This window comes from Hyperoodon ampullatus (assembly GCF_949752795.1).
Source record: "Hyperoodon ampullatus genome assembly, chromosome: 6".
NCBI classification, from domain to species: Eukaryota; Metazoa; Chordata; class Mammalia; order Artiodactyla; family Ziphiidae; genus Hyperoodon; species Hyperoodon ampullatus.
In genome coordinates, this window is record NC_136919.1 from 60,749,335 (window position 1) to 60,763,678 (window position 14,344).

Genomic DNA, 14,344 nt, shown 5'->3' on the forward strand with positions numbered 1-14,344 from the left:
GCCGCCGCTGCCGCCTCATCCGCGCTCGCCCTTCGCTCCCGCAGCGCCCGCTCGGCTCCCGCCCGCCCACCGGCCGACGCACTCACACTCGGGCAGCCTCGGCGTCCTCCCCAGAGCCGTCCTCGGGCTGGCCGGCTGCGCCGCCGCTGGCTCTGCGGGGAGAGCCAACGTGTCCGCGCGAGGCCGCCGGCGACTGCTCATTAATCAGCGGAGTCCGCGGCTCGTACCACGTACCGTGCGCTCGGTGGTACCTACGCGCTCCGCGCGCCCGGCTCCTCTTGCACAATCACTGGCTCTGCGGCTCCGAGGGGGAGCGAGGGGGAGAGGAAGCGAAGGGAAACAACCCAGAAACTTTCATCTTGGACTGTGCTCAAGCGAGGGAGGGAAGTTCCCTGGTGCCTCCCTCCCAGACACGTCTTTTCAAAAGCCTCCACCAGCAAGAATTAGTATGATACTACCCTCCGCACAGCACGAAAGTATTACTGACGAGTTCACTGGGATTTTAAGTAGATGGAGGTCGTTAGAAAATGGATAGTGCTCCACTCATTTACAAAAAATACTGCAGCTGCGTTCTTCTTTAAAAAACCTTTTTTGTTTGTAGGAGTTCATGAGAACTAAATACTTTATTCAGCTAATTCGATTTTTAAAGTATTGGTAAAGAAGGAAAGAAAGCAGTTTGCCAGCCTGGAGACTACCGCAAGTTTAGAAATACATCTGCGAAAGATAGTGCAGAGAGCCAGGGCTTTGCAGCATTTAGCTAGCGAACAGCTGTATCACACACTTCTAGATAGGATAAATGCATTTGAATAAGGTGTATTTTGACATATCCTGTAGAGGGACCCTGATTACTGCTGATACAGTAAGCTGGGATTTAAATGCAATCAACACAAACCCAATATGCAACTCTTTATGTGCAATTTCCCATTCTTGCAAGTTAAAAAGTTCATTTCCTCCCAGAGATACTCCTTGGAGTTGCCGAGTGCTTTGAGAGGTGTATTTCTGAGGCACGTCCCTGCCTGGGTGGCTCTTTTCGTGGTTGGAACACAGAGTGTGTTTTCACTGACCTTAGGACCAAATAACTTGTTCTGGCACTTTAAAAATTAGATGTCATATTCAGGGTTTTCTTGAGTTACTGGAGGTCGTGTGTGTGTGTGTGTGTGTGTGTGTGTGTGTGTGTGTGTTTTGAAAGGGAAGATTGGTTTAGGTCTCCCTCTAGCTAGAAAAGAGTTAATAAAACCAGATAAAGATAATGATCAATTGATAAATGGCTATTGAACCACATAGATGGTGTTAGATTGCTTCTTTGGCACTAACCCATTTCCAAGTAGATTTGAATCTAAGGAGACTTTAAGTCGTGGAAAACATTTTAGCTAAAAAACAAATAAAAGTAAATTATATAAATGATGGATCAAAGTTAGGAAAATAAATTGAAATCGCTCAGAGACAGAATCTTGTACAGCTAAGCCATTATGATGTCTTTGATCCAGCTGTTTCACTCTGTGGGTGTATAAAAATCTCTTTTGTGTGTACCTATGTGCATGTATGTGTGAAAGTGAGCATCAGTGATTATATGAAAAGAGTAGAAATATAGGGAAGTAATTTAGGCATTATGGGTGCTGTATGAAACTATATAATATTAATTATACTATTTACTAAACAGAGTAGTACAATAAAGGGAGAAAATCACAATTTAAAAAAGTGTAGTGATTTCAATATATTTTCTTTATTTTTTGGTTTTGAAGTAATTGGCGACTCCCCTTCCCCTCTTTTTTCTCCTGTCGTGGTTATTAAATGCTTAGCCTCCTCTGCATTTTTGGAAAGCATGTGAAAGAGGGTATGAGTTTACATGGTTTTTTTTTTCTCCGTTAGGATGACATTTTAGTTTGTATAAATATTGTGTAAACTTAAATTGAAGCTATGTGTAAATCTAAAAATATATGTGCTGTACATGTTTAATATGTTTATTTTCCTGACCTATAGTTCATCAGCAATGCTAATTCAGAGAGAGAGAGAGAGAGAGAGAGTGTGTGTGTGTGTGTGTGTATGTGCCAGAGCAAGGAAGATATCTCGCGAAGCCAACAGTTTCAAGGAATACTAGTCTCAGTGTACGCCTTAAGCCAGCTTTTGTCTTACTGCAGGTAAAAGTTTGTCCAGTTTAATCAAGTCTGCAGAATTTTGTATTTCTAAGGCATAGAGATGTTTTTTCTATATTATGATTATTTTAATTTCTAAGAAAAAATTGACTTAGCTCATGAAATGAATACAATTTATTGGGCATATTTTTTATTTCAAAGTTTTCTGTAATAAGAAAAACTGTAGGATTTACCTGACCGTTTCTTTAAATATTAGAAAAGACTGACTAGCAGGTTTTAAAACTGAATTATAGAGAATTCACCATCCGTAGTATTTAATTACAGCAAAACTTAAGAGTGTGAAATAGCTCATGAATACTGAAATTTAATATTCTAGGGTTGTATCTTCTATGGGTAATTTAGGAAGTAGGGTTATGAAAATCTTTGTCTTTTGTTTTGTATGAGCAAAGTTAGATCTGCTAATATGTAAATCTTCAGTCTGTGTAATTCTAACAAAAAAGATACCACAATCTGAAGCCAATTTAGATTTGGTGGAACTAAGTCTGTTCCCCTAAAGTTTGAGATATGACAATTTGACTGCATTTTCCTGCCTCTCTACATTTTTCTCCTGTATTTGAGTATGATGTTTTCAAAAGGGATAATATTTTTCCATACAGACAGATATTTGGTAACCTTAAAGGGCATGACTCTTGACTTTTGTAAAGGGAGTTCTTCTTTGGGTCACTTTGATCAGTGACAGGTCGAGAATAACCAGAAACCCTTTGCTCATCTTCTCTGTTCATCTCCTAGAGTCCAGAATGTTATTTTACCCATTTTAACCTCACAAAGTACTGTTAAAAGCACAAAATCAGGACTGCTTTTGGAGGTTGTTGTTGTTGTTTTTAATCAGGCTTTAAATGGCGATTTTTCAATTTCTGTAAATCTTTTGTGCATGTGAGAGAATAGCAAATAAAATTTTTGTAGCTACCTCAAGGGATGCAATAGTCTAATATATTTTGAAATCTTTTCAGAAATGAAACCATAGCAGGTAAAGGGCTAGAGCCCACAGTTTTACACATTACTAGAGGCATTTACCTTTTATTATTAGTGAGGTATATTTAACCTGTTTCAAATAAGATGTGGATCCCTTAATAAGGTCTCTTTTCAGACATGAGTGAAATACTAAGTTAGAATTATAAATGACTCTGTGCATCATTATGTAGTAATTTAGGATTCACCCAATGATGTAACAAAATTAACAACATAATTTCATTGTGAAACTGTGTCTTGTTAAAGAACAACTGTCTGACATTATCCTACAGTTGCTTTATTTAACTTCATGCAAATATTATTAGTAGTGACATTTTTCTATTGTGCATTAGATTGTCTCATTAGCATGATGTGTTAGTTATCACCAGAGAAATCATTTCCTGGATAGGTGAGGGGCAAACCAAGAAAGCTAAAAATTAAATCAGTGATTTACATTAATACCAGAGCGTCTGCTCACCAGAGATAGGACAGAGTCAAGCAAACTTTCTCACTAATATAAAATCTAGCCCATTTCAGAGAAATGATAAATAAAATATATTGTCAGAAGCATATAATAACATTGCTGGAATCCATTTAAAAGCAGGTTTGAAATGAATTTTTCTCCCAGTAGTCTTTTAGTTCTTTCTATTCATATAGGCAAACACAGTTTCCGTTGGTTGAATCTATATTTTCAAGTGGAAATGGTGGTTTTGTCTGACTTCCTACCTGCCCCCCCCGCCAAATAATTTGAATGTTTATTCATTAACAGTTTATAAGGCACATAGTGTTTCATACAAGTCAGATGCCTAATTGTATATCGTGGTTTGATTCTTCTTTCTAGTTTGTAATACATTTTTATTCTAAACTCTATCCCACTCGTGCAGCCCTCCTGTCCCTTTTAACAGAGGATGTATATTCTTATTTAACCAGAGACCTGAGTAAAGCAGTTGATAGTTAATGGTCTTTGAAAATGACTTTCACTGCCAGGTATCATGCATCCCTAGGTTTCTGCACTTTTCCTCCTCCCTTTTTACTCCCCTTCTTACAGTCGGTGTGTTTTAGTAATCATGTCTTACCAAAAAAGGATTAAATTGACCAAACTTACGGTCATGATGCTAAAATAAATATTTATATTATATTAGGAGGCATGTAATTTCAGCTTGTTGAATCGGTAGGCTGCTACCTCCAATTTAGTTCCCCTCTCTAATTTGAGTGATAATGTGTTTTATTTTGAAGTCTTAACTGTAGACATATGTTCACATATAATTCTTATCATCCATTCTTATAATGTAACACTAAAATAGAAATATGTGGATAATTGTTTAAATACAAATTATAGCATAGAGACAGGTACCTGTGTGCTGGCCTATACTTTGAAAGTCTATGTATAACATGCAGACTTCACTTAACAGGTACTGTCTGATTTGTAATGCAAGGGAGGGGAAAGTAGTAGGCCTTATTTGTGGTGTTCACATACGTGTAAATGCAGATCAGGCACAAACATATTCTCAGATGTGTATGTGGTATATATTGGTATATGTTAAAAATCTGTGCACAAATTTCAAGTTTATTTTCACCACGATACATTAAGTGACTTGGAACATAGTAGGTGATCATTTTGAAATTACTTTTCTCATGTTTCTGTCCTCTGCTCCCTGGGACTGTGTGTGTGTGTGTGTGTGTGTGTGTGTGTGTTTGTGTCTGTGATTTGTAAAGCCTTTTGCTAAGGTGAGTCAAGTAACCATGGTCGAAAAATCAATCCCTAAAGGTGCAGCTATCTTATCTCTGTAATTGTAGGTATTTTTTATAATTGCATTTATGAGTGTATCTGAACACTCACTGATAAATTCTGTTGTTCATGCGTGGCTTTATGGAAATCTGATTAATGGAGTGACAGGACAGATTTGGGCTCCCACAGCAGCACATCCTCCCACTCTGTGTCAGGGTTAAGAGCTGCGGCAAATCCTCCCTAACTAATTAGATGCTGAGTAAGGCATCTCGGAGAAGTTGGGGCAAAAGTGAATGGGTCACAGCCAAAGCAGGATTGCAAGGACTCCAGTGATAGTGAAAGCATTCAAGTTTGCCAGGTCATTGTGACACGGGGAGCTGATTCCAAAGGAGCAGGCCGTTACAGATAGTGAGCTGGCGTCATCCACTTCAGCGAAAAACAAAAATTCTAGTGCTTCTCTCTCCCCACCTTATATGCCTGACACACACTTAAAAGTTAGATAGGGCACCTGCCTTCATCAGTCTGCAAAGCTTTCCGCAGGACTTTCCCTATAAACATGAATAGCTAATGACTCTGTACAGCCTAAGAGGTATTTTCTGAACTTGGGATGCTTGATTAGAATATACATAAACACACACACACATATATGTGTATGTATCAAAAGGAATGAGACAAGAAACTGGAATTTGCTTTTAGCTTGTGTCCACAATTTGAATCATTGTGTTGGAAATGAACTAGGAGTTAACTCCTTTTTGCCCACGGAATATTGTCAGGGAACTTCGTGGTAGCAGGGAGAAGAGAGTGAATCGTGGGGTGACTTTTTCAGTGAGAGGATTTTTTTCTGGGACTCCCTGCTTGTTACTGTCCAAAGAACATGGGATATAATGGTTACAAGATTTCCTTTCATGTGAGGTTTGGAGCCTGGGTTGTTCTGTGCGTGGAATGAATTCTTCACCATGTGAAAATCCTCTTGTCCCTCTCGTGGTATGTTTTTGCCGCTACACAACTACCCTTTTCCAGGCCTTGGTCAGAGAGAAGATTGTTTGGGGATCATAGGAAATGATTGATCTCACTCCTGTCTGCCAAAGCTGATGCCATTTTTATTTCCCAAAAAGCAGCTGGCTTCCACATTCTGCTTGGTGATCCTCGTCTACTTAAGGACCAGGGAGAGAAGGAGGAAGGGAGTCAAAACCCTTTCAAGGAACTTCGACATCTATTTTTAAGCTTTAGAGAAATAAGGGAAAAGAGGCATAATTCAGGCATAGCAGCCTTTCGGTCCTACATACAAGCAAGACATTGTGTAGAAGAAGGAGTTTTTTCGTGTAAGATATAATTGTAAACAGGCGAAAAAAATAAGATGAAAAACTTTCTGAACAACTCAAGCTCCAGGAAGTTTTAATATGTACAGATGACGTCCGGAGAATGATGCCCGGGGCAGTGACATCCGAGGTACCCCCATCTCCTCACTGAGCATGACCTATACTGCCTTCTCCCTCCCCAGTTTTAAAAGAAATTTAGAGACTAGGAAAAATAAAAGTATTGATTCTTTTTTAATTTGTACATTCCCCGTAGGAAGCCTAGCAAATTTCATAGTGTACATTCAAACCCTAAGGTGAAAAATTTATGACTAGAGTTCATTTGGGTGAGGGTGGTGTGCGGTGTTGTTCTGTTCAAACGCTCTGGGAAGCATTTCATGCCACAGAGTCAGAGATCAGGAGAAGAGAGGAAGAGCTGTATCATTTCTTCATCCACAGAGCCTTTCTTAATGGAAATGCTTGTGGAGAAACCACGCATTATTCAAACTGGCTAACGTAGAAATCAAATTCTCAGCTTACTAATCATCATTCCAATTAAAAAAATGAATTGATCTTTTAACAACAAAATAATATCCTTCTGTTTTTCTTTAATTAAGCTCATCAGTTTTTCATTTCTGTTAAGAAAATGAAAATAATCTTGAACAGTAGGGAGTTACTCATTGTAGCACGGATTCTCTTGAGCATATCTGACATCTTATTTACTCAGTATTTTTAGACTGCAGTGTTATTTTGCTACTGTCTTTAGGGTTTGTGTGTCGTTGAGAGGGGGATGCTTTAAGTCTGTTGGGTTGGCGGCCATTTACTTAATGACCTAAATACATGGTTAGGCTGTTATTTCTTCCTGTTTCTGTTCCCAAAGACCTAATTTCTTACTTTATTTTCCTTTCCCCTCTTTTTTCTTTTTCTGGATTTCTCCTTACTTTCACTGGGTCTACTTGCCCTAATATAAAGGAATTAAAAGGCAGTACCTCGCTCTGGCAGAGGGATGGGAAAGAGGTGCCACCCTCAGATGTGGTCCTCATTGTGGAGGTGCTGACAGGAGGACTGTCCCGAGTTCTGCTCCGTAAGGGTTCTCTAAGTCTGGGCGTGATAAAAACGTGTCACCAAGGGCCCAGGCTTATCATTCAAAGGTGCTGAAAGGCAGTTCAGTTGGATCCTTCACCGTGTAAGAAGGTACTTAGCTGAATAGAGATTTTGCTTTTCTCTTTTTCTTTTTTTTTTTTTAAGTAATTCTTGGCTTTATCATTTTGTGCAGTTAGACTTACATCTGTGCAAGAGAGCATTTTGATAGAAGGAAAACGTGTAAAGTTTTCTGTCAATAGGTTGAAGGTATGACTCTTTGAGACAAACTGAAGTTAATAAGAGTTAACTGGAACATTTTAAAAAAAGGAAGTCGTGGCAGGGCTGATATTAATGGGTGACATTATAAATTGAATTTGAAAGCATGCAGTATACATAACACAATGAGGAGGATTCACTACTGTTTTGTATTTAATAAATTTTAACTCATTGTCCTACACAGCTGAGAGACTGTTAAAATGGACAAGATTAGAAAATATTATTCTACATGGGAAAGACACAGCTTCCAGTTCTGGACCTGCTGTGCTTTTGTGTGACTGTCATGAATTTTTCAACTTTATTAAGGTGTCTTTTAGTAGCTACTTGTTTTGTAGACAGTTCTTCAGGACTCATACTTGATGATCAGAGTACCTGAACTGAGAGTTTAAAAAGAAAAATTTCAGGATAATGAATATTTTACATGCCAAAAATAATTACTTTCAGCTGGCTTAACATAATAACACAACTAATATTAAACTGAGAATGTCCATCACTAGGGTTTTAAAAATGTTTTTTTTTCTTCCATTAAAATTTAAGCAAGAAAGATTTCATTGACTTAAATCATTAGGATGGCTATTTGGGGCACCTAATCAGGCATAGGTAAAGAAAGCTGCCCACTCCTGTGCCCTCTGCCAGTGCTGGAGGGCAGTGGACATGACTGGGAGGCCACTTGCAAGAAATGGGACAGTAATTATACACCGAGCATATTCCTGAAGTCGCCTCCTTGTTCACCTCATGTCAGAACATAAGAGTCAGGTAGGTTATTTGTGGCTCTATCTAATATTGCTTTTCTTTTATTCCTTTTTTTTTTTTAATGTATAAATGTTAGAGTACCAGAAAGAACCAAAACCAAAGCCCTGCTCTAGACTTCGTGGAAAGACTTACTGTCTTGCCATGGAAAAAATTTAAAACCCTACAATATCACATGGTAGTGCATTTGTATGTGGTGCGCAGACAGGCAGGAAGTGTACACCTGTCCTTTGGTTGGGTGTAGGAATTAAGTGATTCATTTCTAGGTTTGTTGAGGTTTTGGCAGTGGCTGCCTCAAATGCAATGAGTGTATGGATAGCTCACCCTAAAAAGGAATTCCTCATGTTAGGAATGTCATTTTAATGATTCCTTACTTTGTAGCCTTTTTGCTCCTTGAGGGTAGCTTTTTGGGGAAGCTCAGTGTCATTCATTGGGAAATAGCTTGATTGATTCTTACTTTGTGAATTGCCATTTTCAACCAGTGAAAAACCACAGTTATCCTCAAATGAGTTAGAACTAAACTGAGATGGAGATACCAATATTAGACTCTGACTCGAACTTCAAACATCTCATCATTTCCCTTCCCAATCACTTCTTTTTTGTTTTCTTGGACAACTTTGGAAAGTAACCAGGGACTGAATAAATCTTAAAATATCTTACTAATCCTATTGTCTGTTAAACGGAGTTCCTTGTGAAAAAGAATTTTTCCATTTTGACTCTTTTTTTGACATTTATTATAAATGAAGTAGGAAGGGATCGAGAGAGAAGTCCAACATCTGGGAGAGCTTGTTTCAGTAGCCAGCATGGGAGCCCGAACCCTGGCTTCATATAGGTGAGATGTGTTATGGGAATAAAGGCCTTGTACATTTAATGAACCCTGCCTGCCTGTCAGCTTGGTGTTTCTTGCACCATTGTTGTTCACATAAGAAAAAAAGAGTGTTCGCAGCCTGTGGTGAGATTAGAGTAATGAAAATGAAGTGTTAATCTGTCAATAGCAAGCACATCTCATATACTGCTTCCTGGGCCACATTCATGCTTGTATAATATATTCCAGGTTTTCTCATGACCAGAGTAGCTTGGATGCTCATTATATTAAAAACACCCTTTTGGTTAAAAGTGAGAAGTGCTAATTTTTACTTGTGCAAATAACTATTTTTAATAACTTCTTTGTAAACCAACTGCTGCCTGCCTTCTGAGTATGCTGATGACCAACTGTTCTTTGTGTGCCGGTATGCCTGTACTTTTGGTCTCTCTCTCTCTTTTTTTAAAACAAATGTAGAATGTTGAAATGAGCCTCAGTGTAAGCCTAGTTTGAGATACCCTTTCCTAGAAATCAGTGATTCATAGAAAGAAGTGAATGTAATACCTTCATCCCCATAGAATATAGATTAAATAATATTAAACATTCATTATCTCATGCTTTATTTTTTATCTTAACACAATAAAGTGCAAACAAAAATAAACAAATCAGGAGTCTTCTAGAACTGTTTTATGTATTTGCAATCAGCTGCCATGTGAACCTGAGGAGAAAATTTTAAAACTTTGGTCATCATGGATGGGAATTAACTGTGTTTTTCCATAAAATTCCCCTTTCTAAAATGTTATAGTAGATAAATCAACATGAATGTGGTGAATTATATCAATACTTTTCCTAGAACTCTTGTTTTAATTTTTGTTTTTTACCATTTTACTCATTAGTCATTTGAGAAATTTAAAAATTTTTCTAAAGTGATACTCTTAAAGAAGAAGGAGAATATGTTTAGTCTTAGATTATACCAAGATGTTTTAAGGAAAATAATGTGAACCGTTACATGCATGCTATCCCACGGGCTCATCTCTTTAAGAAGCACCTAAGAGATGGTTTCAAAAGAAGTGTAAAATGGGTGGGGAGAGGTAAATTAATAATTGAGTTCCAGGTGTCTGCTTCTAATTGCTCAAATTTCAAACATAATGGATATTAAGGAAAAATGCTTCCCAAAAGGAGTATATCACATTGTTGTTCAGCTGTCGGGCCTAAGACTATTTATGGAGCTCATACTTAGGGCATTTTCTCTTTTCCTAGTCAACTGGGTGTTAAGGAATGCAGTATGATCATTATGATTTTGTGAACTGTTTACTTAAAGTTGTTCAAGTTGTTAAGAATCAAGAGATTTTGGGGATTAAAGTTTGATTGTGAAGTAAATTTGGCATGTGTTCAAGGGTTACTTTCTTAAGGTGAAACTGGAAGAAAAATGCCTCTCTGTTAGGAAGGAAACGCCTAATTAAAAATAATCTTTCAAGAATGCGGGCCAATGATGAAACATAATTTGCAAACACTCTCCTAAAGTTGATTTACATTTTTTTATTCTTAATAAGTTGGAATATGTCTGGTCATAGCATATTTAATGCATTCTGAACCATACAGTACAGCAGAGGTAGCCTGTTGATATCCTTTGGTGAAGGGAAAAGATACTTTCCTCTGCTAAATAGGGTATTTCTAATTTGTTTGTAAACTCTGTTAATAGATAGAAGAACTATATTGTTGTGGTTAATTGGAAATAGTGAAATAGCAAAGACTTTCTCCTTGCACTTGCTTCCAGTTAAGAAAAAAAGCAAATAGAAGTGCATGGTGACTTTGTCATAGACATCTGCTTTTAGGTAATAATCATTTTTAAAGAAATATGCCATGACTTTTGGGGTCATTTGAACCTGCAATAATGTCTATTTAATATAAGTATAAATGTCAGATTGTGGCATACATATGGAGCCAGTAAAGATGAGTATTTGCTATGATAATATTCATGCATTCTAAATGTTGACTTTTAAAATGTACCTTGAAGATGTATTCTATTTTCGTATTAGGGTCAGTTTTCACTTAAGTATATGATCGTTCAAGAAAGGAAGTGCAGAAGTGTTAACATGTGAAGGAACAAAATGGATGTAGATCTCAGTAATAGTTTGACCTGAGCACGTTTTCTGGGCTGCAGAGAAGAATGTGGTTGATTGAAAACTAGTGTAAATGTTTTGTTCAACCACTGTGTAAGACGAGATCATCAGTTCTGGATTTGCTTTACAAATTTTTTTAATTATGAAAAGGAGTTTGCTTTGCACTTGATGTTTGATTGAACAACTATATTTTGAGGTAAAATCTACCCACTGTTTTACATTGTGTAAGCCCATGAAATAAGAAAGAGAAGACACCCTTCTCTTTTTCTTCCACAAACTCTGTAAACCCTCTTTGGAGTAGTATGGCATTTTAAAGATCAGGAGTTGCCCAAAAGGGCCATGAGGAAGTAAGGTAAACAAAGCAAGAGGAGTGAATCTGATGGGGACTGTGGTGGACCAGAAGGCCCTTGTGTCAACCACAGTGAGGTAGCAGCTCCCCAGCTCTAACCGGTTGTTGCCAGGTGGGAATGCAGGCCCAATGTTGTGAGGTCTTCCTCTTCTCTCTTTTTTTTTTTTCAATGGGAAGTCAGAAATCCAGATTTTTATGTCAGAAACTCCTGATTTTTAAATCTTGGCAACCTTTTCAAATGTTTTTAAAAGTGTGTGGTCCAAACAAAACTCATCTGTAGGCTATATTCAGCCTACTGGCTGCCAGATAGAAACCTCTGTTTTAGGTAATATTTTAAAGGATGAAGATAATAGTTTCACTGCATGTGAGCATTCATCTTGGGAATTCCCCACTGGGATGAGACCGAATTCTTCATTTTTTTTCACAATTTAAAAAAAAGTTTAGTAAATATATTTCTGGTGCTGAGAGTTTTGATGTATATAGCTTTTCTTCTTATGACCCACATATAAAGAAAAATCAAACATGAGCAGAACAAAAAATGGACAAAGACTTTTAATAAAGGTAGAAAAGTAAGAATTTTAGAATTCTAGGGAAGGAAGGGGAGATTTCTAAATTTGGAAAAGAATCCCATGATTTGTGTCAGTCACTGATGTATATGAAAAGCTGAATTCAACTATAAAGGGCTTTTCATCTCACCTTTAAGAAGTGGATTCTTGGCCCTGAATCTTTGTGGGAACGCAATAATTTACCAGGCAATTGATTATGATGTCATGGGGAAGAGATGGACCACAAGGCAAAACTTCCCCGTACTAATTCGTACAAGGCCAATATTGTATACGAGCTTCAAGAAAACATCATTTATGTTGTATAAGATGAGGTTTTCAGTGTCTTTCTAAAGTTTTCGAAGGGGCTCTTTAAGAGAAATAATCTATTCATAATTGAAATTCTCTAGGCAAATCATATATCAACATTTTCAACAGAACAGGTAATTAATTGGTTTGAATTTCAAATTGAAGGTCATCCTGTTATTGATTTTCGTGGGAACAGGAAACAAGAACATCTTGTTAAAATGATCTGCAAATGAACGGGGCCTCTGTGTGCCTAGGTTCTGTCTAGGGTCTTGTTGAACAGCATTGCTGGACAGTGTCAGACACCAATCAGAAGGGAGTCATCACTGATGTCAACATTAACAAGCTGTTGGTTTGCTTCCAAAACAGCAGAGAAGAGCTGAGCTGGAGGAAAGACCAGAGAGTAACAGTTTGTTTTATATAGCAAGTCAGGTATTTCAACTCAAGTGACTGGTGCAGCTTGTTACAAAGCATCTGTACGTGTGTCAGAATGACGTTGGTGTGCCATGGGCAAGAAGTTCAGCATCAACACAGCTGGGACTTACCACTTTCAGAAGCCTTTCAACTGGGAATTAGATAAAATATCTTTAATACAGGGGAGGGAAGCACTGCAGTTAAGAGGGTGGTGAAGAATGGAGGATAAAAGAATATACCCTTTTAGATGCTCTTCATTTTTATAAAATAACATTTGTGCTTTGTATTTGAGAAATAGTTTTATTGTTCCATGTGCCAGGCTATTTTAAAGCAGTCATTTCTCTCTCCGCTGTGTTTATACTTCTCGCGAATGGTGTAATGCGAGGGTAACATGTACTCGGTGGGTGGCAAACATGATGCCTTTCTAAACTGGAATAAGTATTTTAATTTGAGCTGTGCTAAACAAGTTGGAAACTTAATGCAGCTTCTTCTTAGGGTTCAAAGTAAAATTCTTAATAAAAAAGGGAGGGGGAGAGCCTTCCATTTTAAATACCCTGGAGCCGTTAATGCAGTTATTTCCAGGTCGACTTCTTTTCGTGTAGGCATGACAGTAGCACCAACCATCTGCATTAAGCCTTAACATTCCACAGAGCCATTTTAAGTTTATTATGAGCTTCAAAGCCTGCTCATCCCTAAGAGAATATCAAGTTTAAGCATGTCACGTTGCCATAGTCACAGTTAACTTTCTTAAATCAAGAAGTGCCTTTCTTGAGTCAAAAAGGTTGACTTTCCTACAGGTGATCCAATCTTCGGGTCCAGTGCAGTCATCTCTCTCATTGTTGCCCCCTTGAATTGTCAGTCCACCCTGTTAGCAGTGGTTGGAAAGTACCCCAGATAAGGCAGGACTCCGCACAATTTGTTTAAAGCTCTGAGATGATGTCAACATTCTTTTTCAGCTTTATTCTTAGAGCTCAAGTCATTGATCCTGTTTTACCAATTCCCAGTTGGAATTTCATTACAGTTTTTAGAAATGTAGGGGAGGGTGGGAAAAGATGCTGATGCTGTCCTAATACTTGCGAGTTTCTACACCACAGAAGGCTAGCGCTTTGGGAAAGAATATGGGGGCTGCCCAGCCTGATCTCATGGTGCTCAGCTTCTCTTCTGAGGGAAAGGAATTCCCCATTTCCTGAATGTGAAATGCCTACCCTTTTGGAGCCTCCTGGTCTTAGTTCCTACCTCAGTTAATAAACCACCCCTGTCTGTACCGTGTGTCTCAGAGATGGAACTTGACGGGACTAGTCAGCATTGCAAAGGTCACCCTAAAGCTGTTGGCAGAATACACTGCCCTTTGTTGCTCAGTGATTATAATGCTACTGTAGCAGTTAACTGGATGTATTCGACTGAGCTGCTTTTCCAGAATACCAAATTATTTACTTCTTTTAGATGCCTAATAGAATGCCCAATCACAAGCTGTCTCAAGTATATTTGAAAGACTTCACAACTTGAAATATCAGTGCTTTGGCCACCAGAGGGATGATATATGCAGAGTGGGTGTCCATTGCATTGTTTTGCTT

The 14,344-nt window shown here is 38.1% G+C and overlaps 1 protein-coding gene across 3 annotated transcripts in view; it reads left to right on the forward strand.

The window, feature by feature from the left end:
- The window catches only part of BNC2 (basonuclin zinc finger protein 2), a gene marked incomplete at its 3' end in the record, with an annotated part of 301,189 nt that overhangs the window by 14,658 nt on the left and 272,187 nt on the right, over positions 1-14,344 (forward strand). The window lies entirely within an intron of this gene.